We start from the raw sequence: 20521 nt of genomic DNA, 5'->3' as shown, positions 1-20521 counted from the left end.
TTAACCTTTGTGTCTGACGATGACTGGTAGGCACGGGCAGGAACCAGAAAAGGACAACGAAGCCAACCTCGATGCCCTGGTCTCTCTGTTCAGGGAGCACCAAGGGCTTTGCAGTGATTTTATTTGCCCTTGGCATGTTCGGTGCTTACAGCTCTTTAAAATTGGCAAGTGGATGATGCTACTTTCAAACGGTGATACTCGAGAACAGCCTTGTTCCTTGGATAGTTGAACAATCGTGATTTTGCAGCTTTTTTGGCTACTTGCTGTGGCTTTAGGGTTCAGGGACTCCTTGAGCTTGTTTTCTGACAGTTTTTATAGCACGAGAATCTTAAATAAATACGTACAGGAGAGAGTCTTGTCTTAATCGTGTATGTACAGAAATACTTCTGTGTTTTAGTAGAAGTTACTCCATTAGAACCCTTTAAGGATGCTCCCTGCTGAGAAAGCATTCTAGAAATGGATGTCAACCAAGGGAGATTCATTCATTCCATACGTTTTCTAATTTCAAAAAATCTACACCATCAATATTTTTTCTTAATTGAACAGTTTGTTGAACAGACGGGTGCTTTAATTATGGTGGTCTAAATTTACACACATTGCAGTGGTATTTTGCTACATTAATTACCTTACTTGTCAAGAGTAACAGGTAATTACTACATCAACTCACCCTCCTGCAGTACATGGAAACATAACTTTATTTGAACAGATACAATAAGCCAGAGTGGAGCCACCCTCCGTCTTAGCTTTCCATAAAGGATGGCAGTTCCCACGTGTCTGTTTTCTTATGAGCTGGGTAGAGGTAAGCTTCCCCTTTTCTTTGTGTCTGTCTCACCACAGATGTAAGCCCAGAAACCTTCACAGACTCTGAGAGTACGTGGATTGGAAGGACCCTTTGAAATAATCGAATGCATCAGACATCTCCTTGTGAATTTCGGAGAGGGGGAGTGACTTTTCTAAGACCACACCATCAGTAAATTAGTGTCGGAACTAGCATTGGCACGGATTTCACCCCACCAGGCTGCTAGAAGTTTAGTGCATTTTAATGAATTTTTAAAAATAATTATGGAAAAGTCATTTGGGATGGTGCACTTTGAATATTCATTTGCCGCATCTCCCTTGTTTGAACTTTTAACCAGGGCTTTGGCTGCGCTCGGAAGAGTATTTATCCTGTATTCTGTTGAACTGCCAGGTACAACTCCTGTCATTTGATTTCCTCTCGAGTGTACTAGTGTCGGCTTTTATGACAAGTTGTGTTAAAATTTGACTTTAACATGTTTTTTCTGTAAAGGCGCGAACATTCTGGAGCATATAGGATGCCCCTAGCAAAATTATGCAGCGTTACCTCTTCTGGTTGCCATGGTGTAGAAGGAAAGGATTTTGTGAGCTTTTAGGTGTGGTGCAAAATGTACACAATGACATAATAGAGGCGGACTCTCTTAAAAGGCTTTGTCCTCTTTTTAGTCAAACACCTGTGACAAAATGACGAACTGTGGTTAACATACACTACTTACAAGTGGTTTTTCGGAGTCATCCAGGGTAGGGGAGCTCAGCTTGCAAAAAAAAAAAAAAAAAACTTCAGTACCTACGCTCCCCTTGCACCTGGCCGCAGGAGGGGGGTGACATTAAAAAGAAGTTCAGAACGTCGAGGGTTATGGATACAACTTGCAGAAATGATGCGGCGTGGCTTGGTGGAGACCGGGTGGGCGTCCCGAGGGGTGATTTGAGCTGCTCGAGCATCTCCTACACCTCTATCCACCGCCAACTCCTGATGCTTGCGGTGCTGGCACAGTTGCCTTATTCCTGCAACTTCAGTTTGTCTCATGCATTTCAGCTTAGTCTGGGCTCTGCCGCTCCTTGTGTAGCTGCTCAGAGTTACTCTGGTTTTACTTTCTCCTTAATTTTTTTCCCTTTCTTTCCTAAGCGAAGGATAATTTGATTTAGCCGTTGGTGCATCCAACAAATCTCCTGGAGCCCCTGCTGTGCAACATTCTTTGGCGAGGGGGCTGGTGCGTCTTGAGGAAGGACGCAGAACAGATTCCTGCTTTCACGGAGTTTCCCGTCAAGTAGAGAGAGGCAGAGGGAGTTAAATATTGAAAGGAAGGAGCAGTACACGTCCTCATGATGAGCAGCATGTGTGAAGGATATCTTACACAGCTCATGCCTTGGGGGTGGGGGGGAGGCCACTTAATCGGATCAGGAAAGGCATCAGACATAGGATCTAGGAGTTGAGAATGATCTCCACATACAAAGGGCTTGGGGGGAGAACTGTCCACGTAGAACCAGTACTGAGGACCAAGCCCCAGAGCTGGGAATATAGAGCCTGGTATGGGAGGGGAAGAGTAGCGTGGCTGGCTGGGGCTGGAGGGGATAGAGCTGGATGGGAGGGGAGGGTATGGGAGAGGCTGGAGGTATAAGCCGAGGAGTGTGCAGAGGGCTGAGTCCTATTCTCAGACTGGAGGCAGAGCCCTGGAAGAGAGTCACTTCTGAGGCAGGTGTCAGAACGAGACACATGGGCAGCTGCTGGAAACCAGATTGCAAAGCTCCAAGTATTTCTTGGAGAGTAGACTTCCTTGGGAGAGAGGGTAAAGCCCTGGTCCCCTTGGTAGAGACCACACCGGAGACAGACTCAGCTGGTCCTGGCCTCAGTGACTCAGGAACTCTTGAGTGAGGGCCCAGCAGTCCCATTAGAATAAGCCTTCCGGGGGATTCTGATGAGGACTCGAGTCTGGATATTGGTGCAGCAAAGGACTTTCCAGTTCTCCAGACTCACTGTTGGCATTCTACAGAAGACGGGACCCAGGAAAGGCGTGCAGCTAAGTGGTCATCCAGGGCTAACAAGAACCTGGGTCCTTTGACCCTATTCTAGCACTCTTTCCTCATGGGTTTATGGAGCTAAAGAATAAACAAAACCCACTTTGGTTTTCTGGGGGGTAATTATGTTATTTCTAGTGGAGGAGGTGGTTGGATTTTTAAGAAGGAGTAGTGCTGTGGTCTCCGAACAGAGGCTGCCTCGTTTCTCGCGTTCCTATTTTCTCAGACCAGTTAGAAAAGCAATTTCAGGGTGAATAACCCTTCTCCTTCCTCCCTGTCAGTGGTAGAAAAACAAGTGTTTTGTATTAAGTTACACCATTGAGACACCTAGCAGAGGGTAATAATATTCTTTTATTTCTGAATTACTCAATATATTTGGCCTTGTTTTTGGTCTGGAAGTCCTGTTACTCCCAGGTTATGTTTTTAAAGTCATTAGAGAAACAAGATTGTTTCGGGGCCCAGTGTTTGTGCTTGCTCAGATGTATTTTGACCAAGAGTGCCTTTGGAGAATATTCCTTCGGAGAATCTTCTCGTTCTCCATCCAGTCCTGTCTGCCTGGCTAAGGCCTGCTTGCCTTTAGTGTCTTCAGCTTACAGATCATTTTTGCCCTGAAGTCTTTTCTGGCCTCCTGTGCTTGGGTCTGATTTGTATGGTAACTTATTCCCATGCACTTACGTTGGTTTCCTAGCAGACTGTGGGCCTCTTGGAAATGGAGACCTGCCCGATCTCCATTCCAGACTATGTTACAGCCTCAAACACAGCGTTTGGCCCATAGTAAGTCCTGAAAAAGTAACTGTCAAGTGAACGCTTTCCCTCTTCACTGATAATTACCTGTGACTGTTTATTAACAACAGATTTTTGGGAGGCCTGGTGGTGGGTCTTTTCTAAAAGAAGGTCATACATGTAAGGCACGGTCGGATGGGATCAAGATGGGAGACGTGGAGACAAAGCCAACACTAAGTATGTATTTACAGTCAACCCTAAGGAAGGCTGCAGCAGAGTGTGAACTGTCTTAGGATGTGTTATGCTAGCTTCCATGTCTAACAACACACAGATTTTGGTGGCTTAACATCATAAAGGTGTGCTTTGTACTCCTTTCCTGTCCGTGCCTGGTCCCTGCCTCCTCCATCTTGTGCCTGCTACAGGGACCAAGGAAGGGCCTCCACAGTCTTGGAGGCAGAGGAACAGGGAGTGCCAGTGTTGATTTGAATGCGTGTACGTGGGTAACGCCTTGCTTCTGGTCACATCCCTTTGACCAGAAATTAGTCTGGGCCAGGGAAATTGGACAGTGGGATCTGTCCGTGTTCCCAGGAAGAAGAAAATGAAATGGAATTAATTATCATGTAATCGTCCCCGACAACAGGTTACTTTGGTTTTAGCCACTGGGGTTCAGTCAAAAGGAAGCATAGCACCTTCTGTTTTTGTAACCTGCTCATCAATAAAAACCCTTCTTCTCCCAGACGCCGAGAAGTGCGATAGCCCTCAGAGGCCCTTCATTTTTGTATGTCATGAGGAGAATGTCTCTCATTTGTTTGATTTTATTTTATTTTTTTAAAAGAGTTTATTTATTTTTGACAGAGATCACAAGTAGGCAGAGAGGCAGGCAGAGAGAGAGGAGGAAGCAGGCTCCCTGCTGAGCAGAGAGCCCGATGTAGGACTTGATCCCAGGAGCCTGAGATCATGACCTGAGCTGAAGGAAGAGGCTTTAACCCACTGAGCCACCCAAGTGCCCCAGTGTCTTTCATTGAAGTCTCAGTTAAGAGCCCATCTTCCTCTGGGGTTGGGCGGGGTGATTTGTTGACGAGCTGCACTGTAGCATGCGTTCCCTCCACCATCAGGTGAAATCTTCTACCCCAAGTGGCAAAGTAGTCTGATGACGCACAGGTTGGCTTTCGTATCGCAGAGCCTGTCCGTGAACTGTGATTGACCCTAGTTTTCTCTTCTACCCCTGGAGGTAACAGGTTTGGAGAGAAGAGTTCACCTATGGTAAGGACTAACTAAACCCTTCCTTCCCACTAACCATTTGAAGCGCTTGCAGAGAACCCACGGGAAAAGTGTTAGGTGTTAATGAAAAAACTAAAGTTGCTTTTTATGACTTAAGTTTGTGTGTGTGTGTGTGTGTGTGTGTGTGTGTGTGTGTGTATGTACTAATCTCAGTTTTGTCCAGAGGATGATAGGGGAGAATTTTCATGATACAGTAAGTGAAGGAAAAATATAATGAAGTGTTTACTTTATGATGCTCTATATTTTTTTTTTTTTTTTTAAGATTGTCTTGCTGACCATGGTGGTTCTCAGGAAAAGAGCTGAAATCTTTCCTGTCCTCAGTCTCTCCTCCTGCCATGCTTCCATCTCAGTGAGAAGCTTGGTTGGACTAGCAGAGAGATCTGCCACAGCTGGATTTTGAGGGTTTGTAAGGGCCAAGGGAAGGTTTTTCATTTTTACCCTTAGAGTATAGGGAAGCCATTGAAAGTGTACAGGCAGGGAGTGCGTGCTGGGTAGATAGGCACGCACATATTTTGTGTGTGTGTGTGTGTGTGTGTCTTTCTGTCTGAGAGAGAGATGGATGGAGAGAAGGAAAACAGTGAATGATGATCCCGTTTGCCATGTGATTTTTGGCTGTTGGGGAAGAGCCTCCACAGGAGAGTGAGTGTGAAGACAGCATGGCGCCCTTCTCCCAGCTGACATGAGAGAGAGGTCTCCTCCCTCTTTGTGCACAGAAGTTACTTGTCAATCAGGAGCTTACATCCCAGCTTCAAAGCAGGCAAGGCTTTGGGGGTAAATATTTATGAAATGCCAAGCTTTGTGATCAAGATGTATTTTGTTTTTAATGAGCAAATGACTCAGAATTATTTTAAGTTATTAAAAGACAAATTATTGTGTGCCATCATGGAAAAAGGAGAGGGGAGAAAGTATAATTTTGTAGCAAGCAATTTACTGACAGCTATAATCCAGAAGCACTCAACCTCTTTAAGCAAAGTAATTTTTATTTTTTAAAGGCTTGAGGTATAAAAATTGAATTTATTTGTGGAATCCCATTGGAAAGACTTGTAAAAAAAAGTAAGATGGTCTATTCATTTGGCTCAGAGAAGGTTAATTGATTGTGTAAGATCCTGTAAGCACCGTGGTTGGGACGTGAGAGGTAGCACAGACGTCTCCTCTCAAGATGCTTCTGGTCTGAAAACAAGGCAGTCAGAAGCCGTTGACAAAGGAGTATAAATGTACAACAAATTTCTTTCTCTTTTTGAAGTTCAGATAACTCTTTTAGATTCTGTAACCGATATTTTAGATATTACTTGTTTTAGAATATTGAATGTACAAAGATTCTGAAGGAAAATATCACCTAGTCCCATTTCCTCCAGGGCAAAACTGCTAGTTTTACTATTTTTTCCCTGTTCATTATTGACACGCATTTTCTTGCAGTTGAGAGTCTAGTGTAGATATAATTTTTCTGTCTTGCTTATTTCATGTAACATGATAACAAGCATGTGCACCTATTTTCCTGTTCCCGGTATCGTTTTTAATGACTCTGAAATATTCCTTTGTCAGACTGGACTATCATTTACCTGCTCCTGTTCTGTAGTAATTGACATTGAGGTAAAACAGAGTCATAAAATTTATCCATTTTACATCTAAAACCATTTTGTATACTTAACTGTTGAAATAACATTAATGGGGAACTGAGATTTTTTTAAAAAAGCATCTCAGTGTGTATCTCTGAATTGTGTCATGCAAAAAAAAAAAGTGAACTAAAACCTTGTTACAACTTTACATTCTTAAGAATAATAAGGGAATGCATTTGACACATTATCTCTGGCATTTTCTATTATTGGACACAAAGCTCCCTGAAATTAGTTAACAAAAGCACATCCTCCAAAACCAGGAAACCTTTTTGATTCTAATTTGGGGAGTCTTCATGCCTAATTTGGAAACTTTTAGAGGTTGTCATTTTTTGCTCCTAGCACTCATTCTCCCAGCGACATTTAGAGCCTCCGTATTATTTATTTCGCTTTCTTTTATTATTTTTAGGAAGTCCTTAATAGAAGGTTGCTTTAAAGTAACTTGCCCACATAACCTTAATGCAGAGACTGGACGGTGTTAGCTGAACAAAACCATCAGCTTTCTCTTCTTGTTATAAAAGTTCTTGGATTCTGTTCAGACGGCTTGGGATGCCTGTAAGTGTTTTGTATGGGCAACGAGCCCATGAGTCAGGCAATACATGACTTAGGGAAAGAATGGGACAGTGGAGTTAGAATTCATATGGAAACGGAGTGCTGCCTGCCATCCATCCATCTATCTATCTATCTATCTATCTATCTATCTCTTGAACCTTGGGCAAAGGGAGGATATTCTCTCTCCTGAACATCAGTAATCCTGGGTGGCCATTAGATATCCTGGGTGAAAGTGCTAACTTTCTCATTTTTTCCCTGTTATTTTACGTAGGAGCAATCATAATGTTATGTGTCAACATGCAATCCTGCAACCCAGTCAGCTTTTTAGAACAGAAGTTGACAAGATGTGGTCCTCAGGCCCCCTACCTGCTTTTGTAAATAAAGTTTTATCTGGACAAGATACCCATTAGTTTACTTATTGCCGGTGGTTACTTTCTTCCTACAAGGGCATGGTTGAGTAGTTGTAATAGACAACTTACAGCAACACGGTTTAAAATATTCATTGTCTGGCCCTTTACCGAAAAAGTTGGTCTATCCTTATTCTAAAATATGATGAAAATATAGCAAAGTGCCTTACAGGTATAGTTAACTACTATCACAGTAAGAATGTAAAAATACGTAAAATGTTGATTACTAAACAATTAATATGATCTCAGCATAGCAGTATGTATTTTTTTTTTTAATCACCGAGAATATCTGAGACACATCCCCTTTGTTGCTGGCTTTTCAAAACCTCTATAGAAGTTTCTGACATTTTGCCAATTGTATTGTAACTTGACACTTTCCCCTCACATATTTTATTAAAAGTGTTCTATTTAATTTTGGAGAGTGTCCTGGAATTTTTTCTTTTATAAGCTAGAGCCGCAAATGTTTGCTTTAGAAATAAGAATTTTCTGTAAGATTTAGATATTAAAAGGTAAGAGGCGTTCAATTAGGGAAATGTCAACTGAGTATACATTCACACTACTTGCTTATACTGCATTTCTTGCAGGCTTAGTATTTTCATCCATAAAATGGGAATCAGACCTCCCCTCAGGGCTGTAAAGGTCTTAAGTAATGAAAGCTACACCTGATGCATTTTCTATCCTTAGCTTAATTAGAGAAGCAAATAATCACAGGTAGGATTTTCCCAAATTTACAGTGCCTCTGTTTAGGTCTGGTGGCCTGGAGATTCAAGGATAGCTTTGGGAGGGCACCTGGGTGGCTCAGAGGGTTAAAGCCTCTGCCTTCAGCTCAGGTCATGATCCCAGGGTCCTGGGATTGAGACCCACATCGGGTTCTCTCCTTGGCGGGGAGCCTGCTTCCTCCTCTCTCTCTCTGCCTGCATCTCTGCCTACTTGTGATCTCTGTCTGTCAAATAAATAAATAAAATCTTTAAAAAAAAAAAAGGATAGCTTTGGGAGAAATTAGAAAGATCTAATTAGGGAGAAATTAGAAAGATCTCTTTATTCGATTAAGAGATACTGGAGGTTACAGCAAACACTCCTGAATGTCAGAGCCTTAACCAGGTACAGTTTTATTTCTTAGGAAGCTCAACCTTGTGCTTGCTGGTGAGGACCAGGGCTGGTGGCTCTCTTACTCATTGTGTTTTGCGGACCTTGGCATATTCCAAATTCCCCGAGTCCACCATTTGCAGGAGCAGGGAGCTCTCCGCTGGACCTCTATGTGCACAGTCAAGGGAAGAGAGAGGACATTCATGGTGTTCAGGAAGCTTCAGGGTCAGAATGAAAGGATCATTCCCACTTTTGATCTATTTCACCAGAACTCGGGCACAAGGCCCCACCTAATGGCGAGGGAAGCTGGGAAGTACTATCCCATCTCTGCATCTAGAAAGGAGAAAGGAATTTGATGGGCATCTGGATGGTCTCTGCCACACACCAACCCTATCTTTTTAGCTTATTATGGAAGATGAATGCTTACTGTAAATAAACTGTACAAATACCAATAATCTGAGAACCTGTAATGGGTGCCCATGGAAAGAGCATCATTTGGAAAGAGTCATGCTCATTTGAGAGAATTAATCTGTAAACTTGTCAAAAATACTTTAAAAAATTAGCCTGGGATCTGATCTACTTCCTACATGTTACATGCCATTTATGTAATTTTGGCATTCTAAAATTGCAAATTTATTCTAAGTTTAGAAAGGCATACTTAAGAAATGTTACATGTGATGACTTTTTCATTCCCAAAGTGATCTACAGTGGACTCCTACTTCCTTTGCTATTCTGTAAAATTAAAAGTCATACTCAGTATTGAGTTGAATTGCTTATGATGCCGGAGAGAACTTTTGTTGAAATACTACCACTGTTACTTAATTCAAAGTGTTAATTTTACAATGAACCACATCAAGAGTTTTTTCAATTTTTCAGTACCTCTAGTAGATGTAAGCGTACCTTTTTAAAAAATTACTCATTTTAAATTATGATTATATGAATATTTTAGGATTATAATCACCATAAAATGAAGGACAGAATTTATCATACCAAAATAGAAATTTAATTTAAAGTAGAAAGAACTTGATTGCAAGGTTTAGTAGACTAGAAATATGATGTATAAGAGGATATTGAAGAACACTTTTGGAAAAAACCCTCGGTAGTAGGGTTTTACAATAGATTTAGGAAAAAAACCGTAGGTTACATTTAGTGATGTTTGTGAAGATCGCATTTGAGGTAGTTTCACAAGGATCAACTTTTATGTTGAAAAAAGCACATTAAAGCAAAGGAACTTTTTGGCCATTCCATGGAGAAATGACTTAAAAAATAAATCTGTCCAGTATTCTAAACTTAGTGAAATTTCCTTGAGATAGTAGTTTCTCTTGTCCATACTGTGATCCAGTGGCCTTGGGTCACAAGTCAAGATCGTACATGGACATATATGATTAAAAATATTTCTTTTAGTTTTCTTGCTACTTCTGGCATTTCCTGTTACCTGTCACTTTGTCCTTGACGATATTTGAGGCAGAAAGCAAGTTGAGTAGACACGGATAGTTTTCTAATCAGCTGTTCCTTATTTTTTCCCCAGTGCTCCTTTGTTTTATTAGAGTTCAAATTTACTATTCATGAGACACACTTTATCGGTGACCATATCAGACAAATGGAAGCTAAGCGCTGGTTAGTATGTTGAAAATAAACATGAGGGTTCTCATTAATGTCGCTGTCTGAATAATTAGTTGAGCATCGTGTACTGAGCAGCAGCGAAAGCAAGCTGCTTCTCACTGGAACGACAGGCTGACAGCCACGTCTTGGAGTATGGTCATTAGTGTGCCCCACCATCAATGTCATGTTACTGTGTCAAATTAGTTAGTGTCCCCTTAGGAGAGAAACCGGACCTACAAATTACCCTCCCGCATCCCTGGAACCGGTGTTTGCGAAACCTGCGATCAAGTGTGAGCAAATTATTAACACGGTTCATAAATTAACTAGTTTACAGGCTTATAACATTTTACAAGTAGATAATAAAGGGGAGAAAAGTTTTCCAATTGCTCTGCCCTGATCTTAGGGCTGTGATCTGCCGACTTTTCCTTGAGGAGCCCACGGCTGATTTTTTTTTTTTTTTTTTTTTTTTTTTTTTTTAGAGGAGCAAACACATGGAGTGTCAGAACAAATGTTTGGAAAATGTAGACTTTCAAAGGAAGCAAGTGTAAACCCATTGAAAACAATATAATTAACTTCGTTATCTCATTGCTGTGATAAGTTGGTGACAATGGCCCTCTTTCTTGTGGTGGCAGTTGCTCATTAATGAGTTCACCAATTAAGTTTGAACGATTACAGCCTTTGCCAACTGAAATTATCTTTTAAAAATATTTTTGATTCATTCTTAGCCTCCTCGTAAGCTGCCTTGTTGCGGAGGGATGATATTAGCGCAGCATGTTCAACTTGTAGAAGGAAGGTTCTTGAGCCTTAGTATGTTTGGCAAACGGTTTACACTTCGCGCAGACGACTCATACCTAGAAAACATAATGTGGACCAATCTGGCCTGAGTTCCTCTCTTATCAAGAAGAGGCACTCCCTGGGAGCGCCACCCCTCAACTCTCTTCTGAGCTCTGGGAGACAGACAACCCACATAGTTTCCGGAGATACGAAGTGACTATTCAAATCATAAAACTTCATACATCTCCTTTTCAGTTTCAACTTCTCTGATTAGATTCAGAAGACGCGTCGTTCGTGGATTTTTGCCCTCGTTCACTGTTGAGGGAGACCGGCACACGTGCGCCCCGGCGGGCTCAGGCTTCCTACTCATTCTGGAGTTCCATTTCCCCGTGTCACAGAGTCCCTCCTGTCCTCGGCGGGCGTGCATGGGTGACATTATCACCCCCAGGATCTAGGCAGAAAGGGCCTGGCCTGCAAAACCTTGCTACTGACTGCTAGTCACAAAATCTTTCTGAAACTGCTCGAGGAGGAGTTGACTTACCTGTCAGCAATTTCATCTTACGTGGAATTGGACTTGGTTGGTATTCTACTAATAACCCAACCGCGCCGCGAAAGTTCGCAGCCCGCACCCGTGTGCCCATCTGCGGGCTGCCTGCTTCCGTAAGACGGCTGCGACCCAGCCTCCTCCTGTATTTGAAATGCAGCTGGAAAGAGAGCTTGGGACTGTGGCAAGGGAGATTTTGGGGTTTGGCTAGCAGGAGAGATCACTTGTCCTTCTTCTTCTTTTTTTTTTTTTTTTTTAAAAGGGTGCTTATATGCATGTGCACATACGTGTGTTCCCTCTTGTCATTTCTACTGGATGTACTGGGAGAGACTAAAAGACTACAGCCCAAAGCGAAATCCTTGCTGGGACTCAGGAATCATCTTGCCCTTCCTTTTCATACAGTGTTGTCTAATGCAGGGTGTGAATTAATGAAATGCTGACTCTATGAGGGAAGAGGCAAAAGAGATGCTTGGCTATGTGGTGGCATATTGAATGTCAAAGTCATGGGTCCACAAGGGAAGACCTGGGACTCGTGTGAATGCCTTGCTTCTGAAGCTTCGCCATTGGCCCCTCCCATTAACCTCTTCTCTTCTCTCTGCTTTCAGTGTCCCTCCGTGTGTTGCAGTCCTGTGGCATCATGTGTGCCTCCAACCAGTGACCCCCAGACTTTTTATGGCTGTGAGACACGATAAAAGTTCAGGGTAAGTGGCAAACAAACACGAGTACTGTGTCCCACTTGAAAACCGCGACCCACCTTTGCAGGTGACCCCGCAGCCGATTCAGTAATTCCTCAGAAGGTAGTGGAATGCCTCATTACCGAGCAGGACTTCCAAAGCCAGCGGGAACAGGTGTATCGTCCTCTACACTAGCTTCATGGCTTTCAAGAATAGGATCTATAGCTGAGATCACGATCTAACGCAGGGTCTGCAGATTTTGCCTTTGAAACAGCCAGATGGTACGTATTGTCAGGTTCCTGGGCCATAGAGTTGCGAATGCGACTTTGTGGTCAACTCTGCTGATATAGCATAAAATCAGCCAGCGACAATATGTAAACAAATGGGTGTGACTGGTCCAGTGAAACTACAAAAAACAGTCAGTGGGCCATATTTGGCCCGGAGGCCACAGTTGGCTGACCCTTAAGCTAAGCATCAAAGAGGGTAAAGAGGATAAAGAAGGTATCTCACTGGGGAGCAGTCTCTCTGATCTCGAGCAAACCATTTATCAAGAAGAAACGAGCATAAAAAAAAAAATCCCTGCCCTGACTACCACGCAGGGTGTAGTTTTAAGGATGAAACAGGATATAATGTATACGAAAGCACTTTGAAAATTTTGAAACTCCTTACAAATGTAATAGATGGCTCTCTACACTTATTCTGGTTCACCTTGTGTAGTCTGCCTTCTTCACCCTTTTAATCATATTGGGCTTTCATGAGCTAAATGAGTGTGGGGGGAAGCTCTTTTATTTTCTAAGTAATGTGGTTTTTCTGTAGGTTCCTTCCACTTTGCAGTTGATGGACAAGCTGTTGAAATGTCTCCTTAGTATCAAATATGGATGAAGGGATATATGGGTAGATTATGGCAGGCTAAAGATCAAATGCCAATGAAGAACGATTAAATTTCCTTTAATCATCAGATTCTGAAGGTGTTTTAAGATCTTCCACCTTTAATATAGTCCTTAATAAATAATAATGCTTTGGATGTCTACAAGTATGTTTGAATTTCACAAGTGTTGCATGTCAAAACATAGAGACAGGTTCAGCAAATATGCTTCCTGGGCTGGTGGTAGTAATTAAGAAGGGAAGTCATACTTAAACAAACAGCATGGTGAATAGAGGAGTAATGAGAATCCCAATTCATGAGTTTCCTGATTTTTTTTTCTTTCAGAAAAAAATAAGGTAGTCTTCAGACATGTTTTCATATCATGATATAATTTAAGAATTGTTTTCTAGTAACAGATGCAACTGTACAAGTTTTTAAAAAATGAGTTGCATATTCTCTCTGCTCAAAGGTGTTTGGGGGAGAGCAGTTTGTGCTTTCTGTCTTTCTGCTCTGCCCGTCTGTTCAAATGCTGTTCTGTTTTCAAGGTCACATTATGGCTGCTGGCTCTCCAGCCATTGCCTCTTCATCCTGAAGAAAGAGGCAGGAGTGCAAGGAACAAAAAGAGTAGTCCTCCCAGCTGAGGCAGACCTCTTTAAAGAATTTTCCCTGTGGTCTTAATGACTTCTACCTACTTATATCCTTTTAGTAATCCCTAACATAAGAGCATCTTGGAAGTGTATCCTCAGACTTGAGAAATTTGATGTCCAGATAAATTCCACATTCTAGTAGTAAGGAAGAAAAAGTAAATGGTTCCAGAGCTGCAGTTGTAATTACTTATACAAAATTATGATATGAATTTTTCTTACACGTTTTCAGTGAATGTCTTCTGTCTTCCATTGACTTGTGTGTATAATCTCTAATTTGAATTTCACATGTTTGAATTTCGGTTTGTTTGATTTTTCAGTGGGGATACATAGCTCAGTAAATATTTTAGGACCATGGTATTCCTACTGAAAGCGCCATGGCAAATCTGAGGAATACATTTCTTTTCCAAGAGAGTTAACAACCAAAATTTATGCTCGAGAAGTTTCTAATGAATTTTCTGTCCTTTGCATACAAGCTTTTGTCAAAGCTTGAGTACCAGCCTGAGGTCCTCGTGAAGTGCAGCCTTATATACCCAATTCTTTTCACGCCAGTATGTGCAGGGGACATTGCTGATGGCTTTGCACTGTCCCCCAGAGACTGGACAACACTATCCACCCCGCATCTCTGTGGCTTGTCGACCCCCGCATCTCCGCTGAAAACTTAAGCTTGGGCATTGGGGAACACAAGACCCCTGCCCAATTTTTCTAATTCAGATTAGCCTCATGTTACTCTTGTGACAATTTCCATCTCATCGTAGGAGTAGAATGAGATTCCCTATGCTTCATTGTACAGGGTCGGCCTTCACCAGCCTATGATAGATGCTCGCGGGTCATGGTAGTTGCTACATCCACAGACGTTACTGAATACCTGCCGTGGATACGGGGCAGCTGTGTGCTTAAGAGTGTCTGCTTGGAAGTTACATCAGCTGAGAATCAGGTTCTACCTTTTCCACTTACTGGCTGAGTGACATTGGGCAAGTTACTTAACCTCTCTGGACCACTGTCTCCTCGTCTGCGGAGCCGGGGATACAGATAGAAGCTAGCTCCCTGTGAAACGCTAGTGAGGTGATGCTTACGAAGAATTTAGGCCAGCTTCTGGGGGGTGATAGAACGCCATTACGCTGCACAGCCCAGGTGATGTGCTGGAAATCCCACTCTCTGAGGAGTTTTTACTGTCCCGTGGCTGGTTCATTGGTCACTGTCTCACGCGGAGACAAGCTGTATTTCACAGTCCGTTGCTTCCAACCCAGGATTCTCTTCCAAGTTCAAGTAGAGCCTTGGGAGGCGGCTTTGATGCCCATCTTCAAGGACCCTGCGGCCATGTGTTCTGCTCGACGGCCCTGCTAACTGAACTTAGATCTCTGGGTCCCTTTTCGACCATTTCCCCTGAGAGGTGTGCAGTTCTTTTTGTGTTCCCTTTTTTTTACTTACTCAGACAGTGGGCCTGCCTCGCAAGCAGAATTCACTAACGGCTTTCAAGTTGGTATTGCTGATGATAATCTGAAACTCCGTAGGGTTTCGCTCATGCAGGCTGATGCTCCGTGATGTCGATCTCGCCCTGCCTCGTCCCGGGCCCCGCATCTGTGCTGAGTCTGCACAGAGGCCCCTGTCCCCCACCCATCTTCTTGGTAACAGCCTTCTGAGCGCACTGTCATCCGCTCACAGAAGCTGCTGTGTGACTGTGTCAGAGATGGTGGCTATGTCCGCAGATGGCCCCATCGGCCATGTGTCCAGAGGACCGGCGGGTGGTGGCAGCGACTGGATGGTGGCTGTTTGTCGAGTGGCGGATGACTCTCTGGAAATCGTGTCTCAAAGATGTTGCCTGTTCAGGAGACTCTTGGAAGCTTTGGGCTTTTGCTGCATGTGGTTTCAGACATTCAGTTGAGACACCACTGCCATGCTCAGAATCCATATAATCTCTGTCACCCCTGAGCCATGGTGTTCTCTACCCAGAACGATTCTATGGTTCATAGGCTCACTCCCTCCTTTCTTCTTGCTCAGTTCAAATATCAATTTCTTGGATGGGTCTTCCCTCACTAAAGATTTCCCTCCCTGCCCCCCAGCTGTCCTTCATCCAAGCCTCTTGTTTGTTCTGAATGTACCTGTTTGCCAGGTAACGTACACGGGGCAGGTCTGTGGGATTCGGGGTGACTCCTCTCCGCTGACAGTGGCCAGTGGATGGTAGGCGTGTTTGCAGTTCATTCGTGGTGGAAGTAGAGTCCATTTGGGGATTTATTTCCCTGTGAATTTCTCTATTTTCATGATCCCTAAGAGGACTGCATCTGGGTGAATGGGGAAGAGAAGAAATAAAACCAAACACATCACCTTTATTGTAGGAACAGAACACTGCCCCTGGGCTTTCTCTGGAAAGTTCTCACTCTGTACTAAACACATCTTTGCTACTCTTTGTGTCCCATCCAGAAAGGGCCATGCATCATCTTCCCCATGAAGACAGAATCATTTGCCATTTGGGCTGAAAGCGTATTGTGGGTGGTACAGGTTAATTAAGAACCTTGAATTCCAAGATCCAATCCCAGCACTCTCGTGCACTGGCTCTTTGTCCTTGGACAAATTATGTTCTCCTCCTCTTTCTGGACTTTTCCTTATTTGAGCCGTAGGTAGTAGCATCATCTCGCTTGTAGTTATTATTGCGAGGATTAAATGAGATGATACCAATACAGTGCTTTGCCCAGAGTCTGGAACAGGATAATGATGCTGTTGGTTTAGAAAGAACAGCAAAGGGTTTTGGGAGGTACACTGGCAAACTCATTGTACTTTCTTGTACTATTTTTTTTTAAATTGGTAAAGATGGTGAAGAGCCTTGATTCCCTCTTAATTTGCTCATGTTTCATGCACTGAATTAATTTTAAAAAGTGCAAAATGAGCACAAGTAGGACGATCTGTTTTATATTCATTGTTGACCTGTTAACTCTTGGGTGTTTATGACCAGTTTCGGATAATGCAAATTATAAACCTAAAATGCTGGGAAGGTTGTGTTTGGTGCCTGATCCACATCCACAAAATCTAAGAAATTCAGAGTTCAGGGGAAGCTGGGTGGCTCAGTAAGGTAAGCTTTTGACACTTGATTTTGGCTCAGGTCATGATCTCAGGGAGCCCCACATGGGGCTCTATGCTGGGCATGGAGTCTTGCTTAAGATTCTCTCCCTGTCCTTCTCCCTGCCACATCTTACACACCCACCCCCCAAAAAAGGTCACCTTAAAAAAATTTGGAGTTCAGGGAGCCCCACTGTCCTAAAGTCCCAGTTGGGGATATGTTTTATCTGTAAGTTAATCAGAGCTGGTTTGAGCTCCTGCCTCATGATAGACTATGTCTTAAATCTCCTGTAAATCCTAATTTTTTTTTAAAAGATTTTATTTATTTATTTGACAGATCACAAGTAGGCAGAGAGGCAGGCAGAGAGAGAGGAAGGGAAACAGGCTCCCTGCCGAGCAGAGAGCCTGATGTGGGCTCGATCCCAGGACCCTGGGATCATGACCGAGCTGAAGGCAGAGGCTTTAACACACCGAGCCACCCAGGCGCCCCTGTAAATCCTAATTTTTAAAAAAGTATACACTTGGTGCATCTGTCCTGAAAATTCACAGGCTTCTTTTTTGAAAGAAAACTCCAGTCTACGTAGATTGAAAGGAGTTGGATGTAAATATCCTTCATTTTTAGCCCTGATTTCTTCTACCCACTTAAGGAAGATGGTCTGTTGTTATTCCATTGTTTCAGTGCGTGCGTGTTGACATGTGGTGGTCCTTGTGCATTTGTTGCGTGAAGGCCGAAGCAAGTCTCTGTATCCCATAACATTTTGGTGGCAAAAGATGAAATATATCCCGTCACTTCCTCTTATTTACATGATTTATGGAATGGCTAGGGTTATTGAAGAAATTAAAAGAGCCATTAATTTTATTAACTCTAATGTAGACCCTCTCAACTTCTACAACATAAAAGAACATGATTAAAATTCAATTTTAGGCATCCAGGTGGGTTCCTGATACTCTCTTTTAGTAAAGGAAAAGCTCGAATTCAGTTTCACTTGAGGCTAAGGATTTCAGGAAAAACTTTGATCAAGCACATGACAGCCTTCAGAGTGGTTTTCTTACATCTCCCAAAACATGGAACAGCCCTGTGTCCAAATATCATTTCAGAAACTAAAACAATAATCACGAAAGGGGAAACCGATCCATGTAAGGCGAGACGTGATTTGTGCCGTCGACACAGAAGGCTTGGCAGCGTGGCTCAGCTCTCACGCCGCTCTCTTCTTAATTCCCGGGTGCCTGCGTATCAGCGGGAGAGATTAGGGGCTTTCTGAGGGCTTTTTCTCTACTGTTTTGAACTGTTCCTGCCTGTCTGGGTGCGGTCTGGGGTGGCAGTCCCTCCGTGCCAGGTGGGTCCACTTACCATGTGTCGCGAGTTGAACGTCTCACTGCCAACTCTTACAGACCATCACCAAGCCTTTCTCGCGGGACGTTCTCACCCAGAGAGGCCGGGCCTCGCCTTTGTCCATATCTGTCCCAAATCATCCATTAACGGTGGCACAACTCCATTCGTCCAGTCCTGCTTCTCTCACGTGGCAGTTCCCTCAAATTCTGCTTCCAGAGTAAACCACGCTGAGGACTTCTCAGCTTTATGGACATACCTACCCCCCGGGAGAATTTGTACTTGGTGCCAGCCCCTGTCCCTGCTTGCGGAGCTTCCTCTCTGTCCCCCAAAAAAGGAATGAGCGGTAAAAGGAGAGTCTTCAAAACTCAAGCAGAACCTCATCTTGAGAAATGTCAATGAACAGCAGTTGTTTGAGAGAGTAACGCTAGTTTCTGAGAAGTCGGCTCTATCCTAGGTGCTTGTTCTGAGACTTGGTGCCCCCCCGTGGTTCCGAGCATGTGCGTAGTAATTCACACAAACTCTATGAGAGGGTTTGGGTTTTAAAAATCTGTTCTTCAGCTGAGATAACGGAGGCACGGTGAGGTTAAGTGACTCGCGACTCAGACGTCTTTACTTACAAGAAAGCGAGCTAGAACTTGAACCCAGACACTGTCCCTCTGCTGCCGTGACTCTTTGCCCCCGCACGCTATTGTATGGCCCTCCCCGTGCAGACCTTTCCTAGGGCCTTGGTGTGCAGGCACGGCTGTATGTCAGCGTGTGTTCTCCACTCCGGGATTGCTCCTATACGCCCTGTTGAACCTTCATACGTCACTGCCGCCTCGCAGGCCCTGTTTGAGTTACTAGACTTCCGCAAATGCTTTCATTCTTTTTCACTGGTACTAGAGTTATGGGAAATGAAAGTATGTCCCAATATGCTTAGGAACAAGGACAACCACTTAATTGGCATTCTTCTAGCTCCAGTTGGATGTGCCTGTTAAGGCATTTTCTCTAGATCTTTGAGTCATTTTTCTCCGGTACATTATTCTAATTAACCTCATCTCTGTAGCCCTCGTTTTATTTCTTATTAGCCTCTGACCACCCAACAATTGATTTGTTCTGCTCAAACACCTGTGTGAAAAAGTGTGGCCAGCCAGAGGGTCTCCTTCCCAAAGCAGCAGGCCTGGTACCCGGGGTGTTTGCCCAGCGAGCAGTTCAGAATGTCCCTCTCATTCGTTCTTCAGATAGATTCACCCCGAGGGCTTTTTGTTTCCGAGGGTGAAGCTCTGGGACCCTTAGAGGCAACACTGGCGAACAACATTGGAAGGTCTTCAGTTACTTGGTCGGTAGAGTTACATGTTTCTAGGCTGTATGGCAAGGACTTAGACCTTCAAAAAGAAAAAATGGTAGAGTTTTAAAAACATATGGTAAAATATTAGGCTTGAAGAAATATGTAAAAGCCAGTTACAAGGGACCACAAATGAAAAAAAACATTTTTACTTAAGGAGTTGGAGGTTTCAGTGTCTCCTTTTTAACACCACCAGTGGGTCATTTTCAATGTGTCTGTGTCTTAAAATACGGACCCCCGCGCCCCATTTATTAGGTCTCTCTGGTTACTTTTGAGGAGCATAGGGACGAAGAAGATTTAATTGGCTTTGATGCTAAAAGGTCAGATGATAGAACTAGCTTCTGGAACATCTGGACCGGGAGTTCAGATCTTGCTAGTTAGCCTCTCAGTCTCTTGGCTGTGCTATGTTCTGTGTTGGATTCATTCGTGTAGGCGTTTACCAACTTGTGGCATGATAACCATTCATGAGTCCGTTTTCATAGCAACTCCAGCAGAAGGAAATCTCTCCTCGTGAGTTGTAGTAGCTGTCATAGAATTTGGATCTTCCTGGTTCTGTGACTGGTCCAGCATGTGCCATGCACCCGTCCCTGCAGCTGTCTCTGGGGCTAGAGCGGGACAGGGTAGGCAGGAGATGTGAAGGTGTACTTGCCCTTGAGTGGGTCACATGCCTGTTTCAGGAATCACGGATGACATTCAACCTACACAAGGTCATGGAACGTGGGTGAAGAGGGTGCTTGTGGAATTCTGGGAAGAGAGACTGTGCATGTGTGTCCTATAAGGCACAACGCTCAAGGCACAGTAAATAACATAGGATTACAGGGTTGGAAGGAACCTTTAAATATCACCTAGCCCAGTTATGCATGATTGAATGTCATGTGAAATTTTCCCCGTGAAGCTGTCTGCTCAATTAATTGGCCATCTCTAATGGCATTCGCTACCATGCAGGTAGGCATTGCCTCAGAAATACTACCATGCCTGGGGTTCCTTCATTGCTCTGCTCCTCCTGTCTGTCCATCTGGTCAACCATCCATGTACCATCTCTCTCTGTTGTAGGTCTGAAAGCAAGATCCTTGATTTCAATGTACTTATATCTACAAGATAGAAAGGTCAATTATAAGACAGTGACAGAGGGGCTGCACGAATACTTCTGAATTGTGTATGGCAGAGGAGGGGGAAACAGGGAGATTGGAAATCCTCCCAGAAACAGTGAGACCTCACTGGGTGCCCCACAACG

General features: G+C 43.6%; 1 protein-coding gene across 5 annotated transcripts in view; it reads left to right on the top strand.

Annotated features, from left to right (window-relative positions):
- FOXP1 (forkhead box P1) overlaps positions 1–20521 on the top strand; it is a 576422-nt gene that overhangs the window by 192912 nt on the left and 362989 nt on the right. For all 5 annotated transcript variants that reach the window (XM_032867389.1, XM_032867390.1, XM_032867391.1 and 2 more), the window contains one exon: positions 11999–12094. The gene's annotated coding sequence lies outside the window, so the exon portion shown is untranslated. The remainder of the gene's footprint in view (positions 1–11998; positions 12095–20521) is intronic.

The sequence above is a fragment of the Lontra canadensis genome, unplaced genomic scaffold, assembly GCF_010015895.1.
Source record: "Lontra canadensis isolate GAN:19392208 unplaced genomic scaffold, GSC_riverotter_1.0 scaffold34, whole genome shotgun sequence".
Taxonomy (NCBI): Eukaryota; Metazoa; Chordata; class Mammalia; order Carnivora; family Mustelidae; genus Lontra; species Lontra canadensis.
This window is presented reverse-complemented; position numbering and strand designations above follow the sequence as displayed.